At 32.1% G+C, this 13991-nt stretch overlaps 1 protein-coding gene across 1 annotated transcript in view; it reads left to right on the top strand.

Moving 5' to 3' along the window:
• The window catches only part of LOC134720679 (protein disulfide-isomerase TMX3-like), a 184928-nt gene that overhangs the window by 139015 nt on the left and 31922 nt on the right, over window positions 1-13991 (top strand). The gene's annotated exons all lie outside the window — the stretch shown is intronic.

Here is a 13991-nt window from a genome sequence, read left to right as displayed (position 1 = left end):
TAAGCAAACATCATCAGCTAATCAATCGTCTTTATGTTATATTGAATTTAATAAACTTTATAAGAATTATCAAATACTTTAGTACTGAACACTCAAAAATACCCATGTTTTCTCCTGTTTTATGATGTTGTGAGAACAGTTTGTTTTTAGACAGTTACAACAAATACCCCAGTTTTCCCAGTTGCCAAAGGATGTTGTGAACACAGCTACTTTGATAAGGACAGTGTCAGATCCAGAACTTTTTCTAAGGGGGTCCAAGCTCCAATTATTCCCTATGTCATCAACCAAATTTTTCCCATGCAAAGGGAGGGGGGGCACTCACCTGGCCCCCTGGATCCGCCTATGAAGGATCAACAAATACTTCATGTTTCCCTTGTTTTCTGAGGATGTTGTGAACACTCTCAGCTACTAGTATTTAAACTAGTTACAGCAAAAACCTTATTTTCCAAAAACTGTGTTAATTCATGTGGGAACAGTCACTCCACGATGCTACAACAAGTACTATAGTTTACCCATTTTAAGAATTTAAGAAGCAATTTGTATGTGTGTGTGGTTGGTGGAGGGTGGGAGAGGGGGCATATATTATGGTAGAAAATTAACTGAGTTTTAACCTGTTGTCTTATGATGCTGTAGTTAAATTTGCTTGAGACTTTGACAACAAAGTATTGGTCCTGTGGCCTAACTTTTTATAGAGCCTTATTATTACATCTAGAGTACGTGAGCAGATGTTATTTACTGGAAATTCATGTATGCTGAGTTATCATGTAGGGCTTGAAGGAAAGTACAAACATCTTAAATGATGAAAAAGATGTAGTAATTTTTCATGACATTTTATTATGGAAGAATTAAATATGATACTGTTGACAAGAAATATTATGTTAATTTTTATGTAGATTTTGTAATTAAATAATATACTTATACTTCAATAGTTGTTAGAGTTTAACTAATCACAGCTGATGTTTATTGTTGAAAACGTGAAAATGCAAAGACACTAAATTAATTTAGGTTTGCTCAAAGCATTTTTATACAAAATCAAGTATATGACTAATTGGACAGGTGTAGCATCATATATGTGTCTTATTGTTATACTCTGTGCAAGAGAAAAGTTTACATTTTTAAGTTGTTGTTACTAAACCTAATTGATTATTGTAGATTTTTCATTAGTGTTTAGGCCAATTTTCAATGAGGGTCAGGTAAAGGGTTATTTTCGTGCAACATGTTTTGCCATTTTTATTCCACGTGCAGTCGTGAAAAGGGTCGTTATTCACAGTGTTTCGTGAAATCAGTGAAAAGATCAACGTGCAAGACATTTTTAATTGTTCGGTCATCCTGAAATAGCAATTTTATTTCATGCAGAGACCCCCCCCCCCCTTTCAAGCCCCTCTTCAATGAAATGCAAAAAATCAAACAATAATATATAACATCTTAGTGACTTAGCGACTTAGACTTTACAACATGGTTTCATGGTTTAATACAGAATGATTTGCCTCACATTTACAATGGTGGTTTTAAGTCTTTAAAGAAATATAATTGATTGAATTTGATGATATGTACAGCATATCAAATAAACAAAAAAACAAATTCTTATAAAATTTACATGTAACAACATCATAGTGTAAATAAGGTTGTAATTAACTCTAGTTATATTGTCATACGACTCACTACCAGTACTTTAAGGAGATTTATGGGTCTTCTGTTACTTTTCAATTTACCTGAAATGCAAATCTGCAGACAATAAAATGAGGATTTTTATTTGATATAAAAGATTATCCTTTCTAACTTATCATATTATGATATAAAAAAAAATTACATGTCTAGATTTAATTCAAATATTAGCATAGTTACATAACATTTTAAAATTGTATTTACAGTACATTTTTTAATTTTTTTAGTTTTATATGAAAATGTACCCATAGTTAGATGTGATTAATTGATATGAATACATTATACCAGGGCCTAAATTATGAAAAAAAACGTTGATATTTATAATAATATTGTTCAGAAAGGACCATTATAAGAGGTAATATCTACAATGATGTTATATTACCATTTTATAAAGGAATTAAAGAAAAGTGTATGTTTCTTTTAACTGTTTAAATGTGAATTACTGTGGGTTCATTTATTTTCGTGGGTACCAATTTTCTTTCATTGAGCAAAACTTGTCTTTTAGTTTTAGTGGATTCATGATTGAGAGACTTTGCCAAAGTCTATTAAATAAATCGAGAGGTCCTGGTCCTGAAATCCCGGGCTTGAAAACATAAAATCCTGAGGTTACGTATTTAATAAAAATAGGTCCTGACATCCCAAAATTAAAAAAAAAAAAAGAAATCCTGGATCCTGAAAGGGTCAATCCGGAAATCCCTAGCTTTAAAACACACCATCCCGACGTCCTGAAAAAAGGTTTGGTATTATAGGACCATAAGAATTTTTTTTAAATCTGCCCAAAAAATGTCCAAAATCAAGTAACATATAACTTTTGTATATATATATTTATCACATATTTTGTACTGATATGTACCTTTTTGCATGGCCAATAATAGCCGGAAGTCAAGGTTGGTTATCAGCCCTCGAAATCCATATCAAGCCCCCGAGTTTAACTTCCGGTAAACTGTCAATCAAAGTTGAACACAATGAAAAGAAATTTAGAAAGTTACGAATCTGCTGTATCTGCTGTAGAGAAAAAAAGTAGAAATCAACAGTGAAAATCACAAAAGTTCCCGTAAAATTTTGACATCATAAAGAATTTATAAAATATATGACGCCACACTGGAATGAGAAGCGAAACTTTTCACAAAACGTTGTATATCTACTGTGATACGAACTTTTTTAAACTCACAGTGATACATTTTTTTTTTATTTTCGTTAAATATCTTTTTGATTTTTGATGAAATATCAAAGATAATTTGGTGTATGCTATTTGTTTTCTCTTGCTTAAAAATTTGTGATAAATAGATTATTACATGTCATTTTTCATATGGTCCCTGGTATCAGCCCACGACCCATATCAAGCCCTCTGGCTTGACATGGGAGTCTAGGGCTGATACCAGGGCAATATGAAAAATGCCATGTAATAATCTATAAATATATACACATTTACAGTTTGAATTATGGAAAACTGTTGAAAGTTTAAAAACAAAATGAGTTTGCTATCACATAGGCTTTGATAAAATGACATATGAGGCATAAGGGCTGTAATTGATTTAAAGCTAATTTTTGTATTTATGTGAGTCTAATTTGTGAAAAGTATGTTACAATATGTACTAAATATTTCCCATGTGTTATTTCTACATTTTATACCAACCCAAAGGACTGCTTAACATTTTTCAATGCATATCAATTGAATGAACAAGCACTTAGAGACTCAAAGAATTGCATTTAGTAATCCACCCCTGCAAACATTCTTACATGATTGAAAACTCGATGACTTCATTGAGGAGAATTGATAATGTCTAAATGGAAATGATTATAGTGTGTGTGTAATCTAATTAGAGTGATAAAATGAAGCTTCTACTATTTAGCAGAATTCTTTCTATAAAGCCTGGTCATAATCAAATTAGAAGTAAATGGTTACTCTGTTTATATTTATATCTGAGTGATTATTATCAAAAAAATAAAAAAAATAAACATATATTTCAATTCACACATACTTGAAAAAACAATTTGATAACTGATTAAGATGACATAAAATATGAATGGATTGATCTAGATATTAATGTTGTAATTTTGACATTATGATATACATCTTCAAGATAGTTAACTGAATCACTTTTTGAGAAGTTTTAAAATAGGCCAAATACTTGACTGATATTTACTTTTATAGCAATGCTTTAAAGGAATAGTAAATATAGGGCAGTGCTAAATGATATGATATTGGTCTTGTGTTATTTTTATAGCATTGTTCATTAGCACTATTAATATAGCATAGTGCTAATGGATAAACTATAGGTCTAGTGTTCCTTTCTATAGATGTGTTCTGTATCAATAGTAAATAAAGCACATGCAGTACTAATGGATAAACTATAGGTCTAGTGTTCCTTTCTATAGATGTGTTCTGTATCAATAGTAAATAAAGGACATGCAGTACTAATGGATAAACTATAGGTCTAGTGTCCCTTTCTATAGATGTGTTCTGTATCAATAGTAAATAAAGGACATGCAGTACTAATGGATAAACTATAGGTCTAGTGTCCCTTTCTATAGATGTGTTCTGTATCAATAGTAAATAAAGGACATGCAGTACTAATGGATAAACTATAGGTCTAGTGTCCCTTTCTATAGATGTGTTCTGTATCAATAGTAAATAAAGGACATGCAGTACTAATGGATAAACTATAGGTCTAGTGTCCCTTTCTATAGATGTGTTCTGTATCAATAGTAAATAAAGGACATGCAGTACTAATGGATAAACTATAGGTCTAGTGTTCCTTTCTATAGATGTGTTCTGTATCAATAGTAAATAAAGCACAGTGCTAATGGATAAACTATAGGTCTAGTGTCCCTTTCTATAGATGTGTTCTGTATCAATAGTAAATAAAGGACATGCAGTACTAATGGATAAACTATAGGTCTAGTGTCCCTTTCTATAGATGTGTTCTGTATCAATAGTAAATAAAGGACATGCAGTACTAATGGATAAACTATAGGTCTAGTGTCCCTTTCTATAGATGTGTTCTGTATCAATAGTAAATAAAGGACATGCAGTACTAATGGATAAACTATAGGTCTAGTGTCCCTTTCTATAGATGTGTTCTGTATCAATAGTAAATAAAGGACATGCAGTACTAATGGATAAACTATAGGTCTAGTGTCCCTTTCTATAGATGTGTTCTGTATCAATAGTAAATAAAGCACATGCAGTACTAATGGATAAACTATAGGTCTAGTGTTCCTTTCTATAGATGTGTTCTGTATCAATAGTAAATAAAGCACAGTGCTAATGGATAAACTATAGGTCTAGTGTTCCTTTCTATAGATGTGTTCTGTATCAATAGTAAATAAAGCACAGTGCTAATGGATAAACTATAGGTCTAGTGTCCCTTTCTATAGATGTGTTCTGTATCAATAGTAAATAAAGCACATGCAGTACTAATGGATAAACTATAGGTCTAGTGTCCCTTTCTATAGATGTGTTCTGTATCAATAGTAAATAAAGCACAGTACTAATGGATAAACTATAGGTCTAGTGTTCCTTTCTATAGATGTGTTCTGTATCAATAGTAAATAAAGCACAGTGCTAATGGATAAACTATAGGTCTAGTGTTCCTTTCTATAGATGTGTTCTGTATCAATAGTAAATAAAGCACATGCAGTACTAATGGATAAACTATAGGTCTAGTGTTCCTTTCTATAGATGTGTTCTGTATCAATAGTAAATAAAGCACAGTGCTAATGGATAAACTATAGGTCTAGTGTTCCTTTCTATAGATGTGTTCTGTATCAATAGTAAATAAAGCACATGCAGTACTAATGGATAAACTATAGGTCTAGTGTTCCTTTCTATAGATGTGTTCTGTATCAATAGTAAATAAAGCACAGTGCTAATGGATAAACTATAGGTCTAGTGTCCCTTTCTATAGATGTGTTCTGTATCAATAGTAAATAAAGCACATGCAGTACTAATGGATAAACTATAGGTCTAGTGTTCCTTTCTATAGATGTGTTCTGTATCAATAGTAAATAAAGCACATGCAGTACTAATGGATAAACTATAGGTCTAGTGTCCCTTTCTATAGATGTGTTCTGTATCAATAGTAAATAAAGCACATGCAGTGCTAATGGATAAACTATAGGTCTAGTGTTCCTTTCTATAGATGTGTTCTGTATCAATAGTAAATAAAGCACATGCAGTACTAATGGATAAACTATAGGTCTAGTGTTCCTTTCTATAGATGTGTTCTGTATCAATAGTAAATAAAGCACAGTACTAATGGATAAACTATAGGTCTAGTGTTCCTTTCTATAGATGTGTTCTGTATCAATAGTAAATAAAGCACATGCAGTACTAATGGATAAACTATAGGTCTAGTGTTCCTTTCTATAGATGTGTTCTGTATCAATAGTAAATAAAGCACATGCAGTACTAATGGATAAACTATAGGTCTAGTGTTCCTTTCTATAGATGTGTTCTGTATCAATAGTAAATAAAGCACATGCAGTACTAATGGATAAACTATAGGTCTAGTGTTCCTTTCTATAGATGTGTTCTGTATCAATAGTAAATAAAGCACATGCAGTACTAATGGATAAACTATAGGTCTAGTGTCCCTTTCTATAGATGTGTTCTGTATCAATAGTAAATAAAGCACATGCAGTGCTAATGGATAAACTATAGGTCTAGTGTTCCTTTCTATAGATGTGTTCTGTATCAATAGTAAATAAAGCACATGCAGTACTAATGGATAAACTATAGGTCTAGTGTTCCTTTCTATAGATGTGTTCTGTATCAATAGTAAATAAAGGACATGCAGTACTAATGGATAAACTATAGGTCTAGTGTCCCTTTCTATAGATGTGTTCTGTATCAATAGTAAATAAAGCACATGCAGTACTAATGGATAAACTATAGGTCTAGTGTCCCTTTCTATAGATGTGTTCTGTATCAATAGTAAATAAAGCACAGTACTAATGGATAAACTATAGGTCTGGTGTTCCTTTCTATAGATGTGTTCTGTATCAATAGTAAATATAGCATAGTACTAATGGAAAACATATTGGTCTAGTGTTCCTTTCTATAGATGTGTTCTGTATCAATAGTAAATAAAGCACAGTACTAATGGATAAACTATAGGTCTAGTGTTCCTTTCTATAGATGTGTTCTGTATCAATAGTAAATAAAGCACATGCAGTACTAATGGATAAACTATAGGTCTAGTGTTCCTTTCTATAGATGTGTTCTGTATCAATAGGAAATAAAGCACATGCAGTGCTAATGGATAAACTATAGGTCTAGTGTCCCTTTCTATAGATGTGTTCTGTATCAATAGTAAATAAAGCACATGCAGTGCTAATGGATAAACTATAGGTCTAGTGTTCCTTTCTATAGATGTGTTCTGTATCAATAGTAAATAAAGCACATGCAGTACTAATGGATAAACTATAGGTCTAGTGTTCCTTTCTATAGATGTGTTCTGTATCAATAGTAAATAAAGCACAGTGCTAATGGATAAACTATAGGTCTAGTGTTCCTTTCTATAGATGTGTTCTGTATCAATAGTAAATAAAGGACATGCAGTACTAATGGATAAACTATAGGTCTAGTGTCCCTTTCTATAGATGTGTTCTGTATCAATAGTAAATAAAGCACATGCAGTACTAATGGATAAACTATAGGTCTAGTGTCCCTTTCTATAGATGTGTTCTGTATCAATAGTAAATAAAGCACAGTACTAATGGATAAACTATAGGTCTAGTGTCCCTTTCTATAGATGTGTTCTGTATCAATAGTAAATAAAGCACATGCAGTACTAATGGATAAACTATAGGTCTAGTGTTCCTTTCTATAGATGTGTTCTGTATCAATAGTAAATAAAGCACAGTGCTAATGGATAAACTATAGGTCTAGTGTTCCTTTCTATAGATGTGTTCTGTATCAATAGTAAATAAAGCACATGCAGTACTAATGGATAAACTATAGGTCTAGTGTTCCTTTCTATAGATGTGTTCTGTATCAATAGTAAATAAAGCACATGCAGTACTAATGGATAAACTAAAGGTCTAGTGTTCCTTTCTATAGATGTGTTCTGTATCAATAGTAAATAAAGCACATGCAGTACTAATGGATAAACTATAGGTCTAGTGTTCCTTTCTATAGATGTGTTCTGTATCAATAGTAAATAAAGCACATGCAGTACTAATGGATAAACTAAAGGTCTAGTGTTCCTTTCTATAGATGTGTTCTGTATCAATAGTAAATAAAGCACATGCAGTACTAATGGATAAACTATAGGTCTAGTGTCCCTTTCTATAGATGTGTTCTGTATCAATAGTAAATAAAGCACAGTACTAATGGATAAACTATAGGTCTAGTGTCCCTTTCTATAGATGTGTTCTGTATCAATAGTAAATAAAGCACATGCAGTACTAATGGATAAACTATAGGTCTAGTGTCCCTTTCTATAGATGTGTTCTGTATCAATAGTAAATAAAGCACAGTACTAATGGATAAACTATAGGTCTAGTGTTCCTTTCTATAGATGTGTTCTGTATCAATAGTAAATAAAGCACATGCAGTACTAATGGATAAACTATAGGTCTAGTGTTCCTTTCTATAGATGTGTTCTGTATCAATAGTAAATAAAGCACAGTGCTAATGGATAAACTATAGGTCTAGTGTTCCTTTCTATAGATGTGTTCTGTATCAATAGTAAATAAAGCACATGCAGTACTAATGGATAAACTATAGGTCTAGTGTCCCTTTCTATAGATGTGTTCTGTATCAATAGTAAATAAAGCACAGTACTAATGGATAAACTATAGGTCTAGTGTTCCTTTCTATAGATGTGTTCTGTATCAATAGTAAATAAAGCACATGCAGTACTAATGGATAAACTATAGGTCTAGTGTTCCTTTCTATAGATGTGTTCTGTATCAATAGTAAATAAAGCACAGTGCTAATGGATAAACTATAGGTCTAGTGTTCCTTTCTATAGATGTGTTCTGTATCAATAGTAAATAAAGCACATGCAGTACTAATGGATAAACTATAGGTCTAGTGTCCCTTTCTATAGATGTGTTCTGTATCAATAGTAAATAAAGGACATGCAGTACTAATGGATAAACTATAGGTCTAGTGTTCCTTTCTATAGATGTGTTCTGTATCAATAGTAAATAAAGCACATGCAGTACTAATGGATAAACTATAGGTCTAGTGTCCCTTTCTATAGATGTGTTCTGTATCAATAGTAAATAAAGCACATGCAGTACTAATGGATAAACTATAGGTCTAGTGTCCCTTTCTATAGATGTGTTCTGTATCAATAGTAAATAAAGCACATGCAGTGCTAATGGATAAACTATAGGTCTAGTGTTCCTTTCTATAGATGTGTTCTGTATCAATAGTAAATAAAGCACAGTACTAATGGATAAACTATAGGTCTAGTGTCCCTTTCTATAGATGTGTTCTGTATCAATAGTAAATAAAGCACAGTACTAATGGATAAACTATAGGTCTAGTGTCCCTTTCTATAGATGTGTTCTGTATCAATAGTAAATAAAGCACATGCAGTACTAATGGATAAACTATAGGTCTAGTGTCCCTTTCTATAGATGTGTTCTGTATCAATAGTAAATAAAGCACAGTACTAATGGATAAACTATAGGTCTAGTGTCCCTTTCTATAGATGTGTTCTGTATCAATAGTAAATAAAGCACATGCAGTACTAATGGATAAACTATAGGTCTAGTGTCCCTTTCTATAGATGTGTTCTGTATCAATAGTAAATAAAGCACAGTACTAATGGATAAACTATAGGTCTAGTGTCCCTTTCTATAGATGTGTTCTGTATCAATAGTAAATAAAGCACATGCAGTACTAATGGATAAACTATAGGTCTAGTGTCCCTTTCTATAGATGTGTTCTGTATCAATAGTAAATAAAGCACAGTACTAATGGATAAACTATAGGTCTAGTGTCCCTTTCTATAGATGTGTTCTGTATCAATAGTAAATAAAGCACAGTACTAATGGATAAACTATAGGTCTAGTGTCCCTTTCTATAGATGTGTTCTGTATCAATAGTAAATAAAGCACATGCAGTACTAATGGATAAACTATAGGTCTAGTGTCCCTTTCTATAGATGTGTTCTGTATCAATAGTAAATAAAGCACAGTACTAATGGATAAACTATAGGTCTAGTGTCCCTTTCTATAGATGTGTTCTGTATCAATAGTAAATAAAGCACATGCAGTACTAATGGATAAACTATAGGTCTAGTGTCCCTTTCTATAGATGTGTTCTGTATCAATAGTAAATAAAGCACAGTACTAATGGATAAACTATAGGTCTAGTGTCCCTTTCTATAGATGTGTTCTGTATCAATAGTAAATAAAGCACATGCAGTACTAATGGATAAACTATAGGTCTAGTGTTCCTTTCTATAGATGTGTTCTGTATCAATAGTAAATAAAGCACATGCAGTACTAATGGATAAACTATAGGTCTAGTGTCCCTTTCTATAGATGTGTTCTGTATCAATAGTAAATAAAGGACATGCAGTACTAATGGATAAACTATAGGTCTAGTGTCCCTTTCTATAGATGTGTTCTGTATCAATAGTAAATAAAGCACATGCAGTGCTAATGGATAAACTATAGGTCTAGTGTTCCTTTCTATAGATGTGTTCTGTATCAATAGTAAATAAAGCACATGCAGTACTAATGGATAAACTATAGGTCTAGTGTCCCTTTCTATAGATGTGTTCTGTATCAATAGTAAATAAAGGACATGCAGTACTAATGGATAAACTATAGGTCTAGTGTTCCTTTCTATAGATGTGTTCTGTATCAATAGTAAATAAAGCACATGCAGTACTAATGGATAAACTATAGGTCTAGTGTCCCTTTCTATAGATGTGTTCTGTATCAATAGTAAATAAAGCACATGCAGTACTAATGGATAAACTATAGGTCTAGTGTTCCTTTCTATAGATGTGTTCTGTATCAATAGTAAATAAAGGACATGCAGTACTAATGGATAAACTATAGGTCTAGTGTCCCTTTCTATAGATGTGTTCTGTATCAATAGTAAATAAAGCACATGCAGTACTAATGGATAAACTATAGGTCTAGTGTTCCTTTCTATAGATGTGTTCTGTATCAATAGTAAATAAAGGACATGCAGTACTAATGGATAAACTATAGGTCTAGTGTCCCTTTCTATAGATGTGTTCTGTATCAATAGTAAATAAAGCACATGCAGTACTAATGGATAAACTATAGGTCTAGTGTTCCTTTCTATAGATGTGTTCTGTATCAATAGTAAATAAAGCACATGCAGTACTAATGGATAAACTATAGGTCTAGTGTCCCTTTCTATAGATGTGTTCTGTATCAATAGTAAATAAAGCACAGTACTAATGGATAAACTATAGGTCTAGTGTTCCTTTCTATAGATGTGTTCTGTATCAATAGTAAATAAAGCACATGCAGTACTAATGGATAAACTATAGGTCTAGTGTCCCTTTCTATAGATGTGTTCTGTATCAATAGTAAATAAAGCACAGTACTAATGGATAAACTATAGGTCTAGTGTTCCTTTCTATAGATGTGTTCTGTATCAATAGTAAATAAAGCACATGCAGTACTAATGGATAAACTATAGGTCTAGTGTTCCTTTCTATAGATGTGTTCTGTATCAATAGTAAATAAAGCACAGTGCTAATGGATAAACTATAGGTCTAGTGTTCCTTTCTATAGATGTGTTCTGTATCAATAGTAAATAAAGCACATGCAGTACTAATGGATAAACTATAGGTCTAGTGTTCCTTTCTATAGATGTGTTCTGTATCAATAGTAAATAAAGCACATGCAGTACTAATGGATAAACTATAGGTCTAGTGTCCCTTTCTATAGATGTGTTCTGTATCAATAGTAAATAAAGCACAGTGCAGTACTAATGGATAAACTATAGGTCTAGTGTTCCTTTCTATAGATGTGTTCTGTATCAATAGTAAATAAAGCACAGTACTAATGGATAAACTATAGGTCTAGTGTTCCTTTCTATAGATGTGTTCTGTATCAATAGTAAATAAAGCACATGCAGTACTAATGGATAAACTATAGGTCTAGTGTTCCTTTCTATAGATGTGTTCTGTATCAATAGTAAATAAAGCACAGTACTAATGGATAAACTATAGGTCTAGTGTCCCTTTCTATAGATGTGTTCTGTATCAATAGTAAATAAAGCACATGCAGTACTAATGGATAAACTATAGGTCTAGTGTTCCTTTCTATAGATGTGTTCTGTATCAATAGTAAATAAAGCACATGCAGTGCTAATGGATAAACTATAGGTCTAGTGTCCCTTTCTATAGATGTGTTCTGTATCAATAGTAAATAAAGGACATGCAGTACTAATGGATAAACTATAGGTCTAGTGTCCCTTTCTATAGATGTGTTCTGTATCAATAGTAAATAAAGCACATGCAGTGCTAATGGATAAACTATAGGTCTAGTGTTCCTTTCTATAGATGTGTTCTGTATCAATAGTAAATAAAGCACATGCAGTACTAATGGATAAACTATAGGTCTAGTGTTCCTTTCTATAGATGTGTTCTGTATCAATAGTAAATAAAGCACATGCAGTACTAATGGATAAACTATAGGTCTAGTGTTCCTTTCTATAGATGTGTTCTGTATCAATAGTAAATAAAGCACATGCAGTACTAATGGATAAACTATAGGTCTAGTGTCCCTTTCTATAGATGTGTTCTGTATCAATAGTAAATAAAGCACAGTGCTAATGGATAAACTATAGGTCTAGTGTCCCTTTCTATAGATGTGTTCTGTATCAATAGTAAATAAAGCACATGCAGTACTAATGGATAAACTATAGGTCTAGTGTTCCTTTCTATAGATGTGTTCTGTATCAATAGTAAATAAAGGACATGCAGTACTAATGGATAAACTATAGGTCTAGTGTCCCTTTCTATAGATGTGTTCTGTATCAATAGTAAATAAAGCACATGCAGTACTAATGGATAAACTATAGGTCTAGTGTTCCTTTCTATAGATGTGTTCTGTATCAATAGTAAATAAAGCACATGCAGTACTAATGGATAAACTATAGGTCTAGTGTCCCTTTCTATAGATGTGTTCTGTATCAATAGTAAATAAAGCACAGTGCAGTACTAATGGATAAACTATAGGTCTAGTGTCCCTTTCTATAGATGTGTTCTGTATCAATAGTAAATAAAGCACAGTACTAATGGATAAACTATAGGTCTGGTGTTCCTTTCTATAGATGTGTTCTGTATCAATAGTAAATAAAGCACAGTACTAATGGATAAACTATAGGTCTAGTGTTCCTTTCTATAGATGTGTTCTGTATCAATAGTAAATAAAGCACATGCAGTACTAATGGATAAACTATAGGTCTAGTGTTCCTTTCTATAGATGTGTTCTGTATCAATAGTAAATAAAGCACAGTGCTAATGGATAAACTATAGGTCTAGTGTTCCTTTCTATAGATGTGTTCTGTATCAATAGTAAATAAAGCACATGCAGTACTAATGGAAAACATATTGGTCTGGTGTCCATTTCTATAGCAGTGCTTTCTAGAACTATAGTAAAAATAATATGGTGTTAATGGATTATGAATATTGGTTTGGTGTGCCTTTCCATAGCTCTGTTCTGTATCACTAGTAAATATTGTCATAGTGTTATTGGATAACAGTTTGGTCTGGTGTTCCTTTCCATAACATTGTTCTTTTCTATAAATAAAGGCAAAAGTAGTATACTGCTGTTCAAAATTCATAAATCAATAGAGAAAAAACAAATCCGGGTTACAAACTAAAACTATGGGAAACATATCAAATATAAGTGAACTACGGCACAACACCGAAACATAACACACACAGAAACGAACTATAATGAACAATGGCCATTTTCCTGACTTAGTATAGGGCATTTTATGAAAAAATGGTGGGTTGAACCTGGTTTTGTGGCATGTCAAACCTCCCGCTTTAATGGCAGTGTTAATTATAACATTAAAACAACAACTTTACACGACAGGGTTACAATAAATAAACAGATTAGTGGGAGAAATTATAGGACAGAGAAACACACGAATAATACCCATCCAAAGGTAACAGGTTAAAGAAAAACAATCTATAACATTGTTGTGTAACACTTGTAAATAAGGCATTGTGTTAATGGATAAAATGTAAGTCAGGTTTTCTTTTCCATGGCATTATTCTGTAAAAAAAGCATTGTGATGTTTTACAATTTATACAGAAATTAATCTGTGTTCATGAAAGAAATTGAAAATAAGTTAA

Source organism: Mytilus trossulus, chromosome 6 (assembly GCF_036588685.1).
Source record: "Mytilus trossulus isolate FHL-02 chromosome 6, PNRI_Mtr1.1.1.hap1, whole genome shotgun sequence".
Taxonomy (NCBI): Eukaryota; Metazoa; Mollusca; class Bivalvia; order Mytilida; family Mytilidae; genus Mytilus; species Mytilus trossulus.
This window is presented reverse-complemented; position numbering and strand designations above follow the sequence as displayed.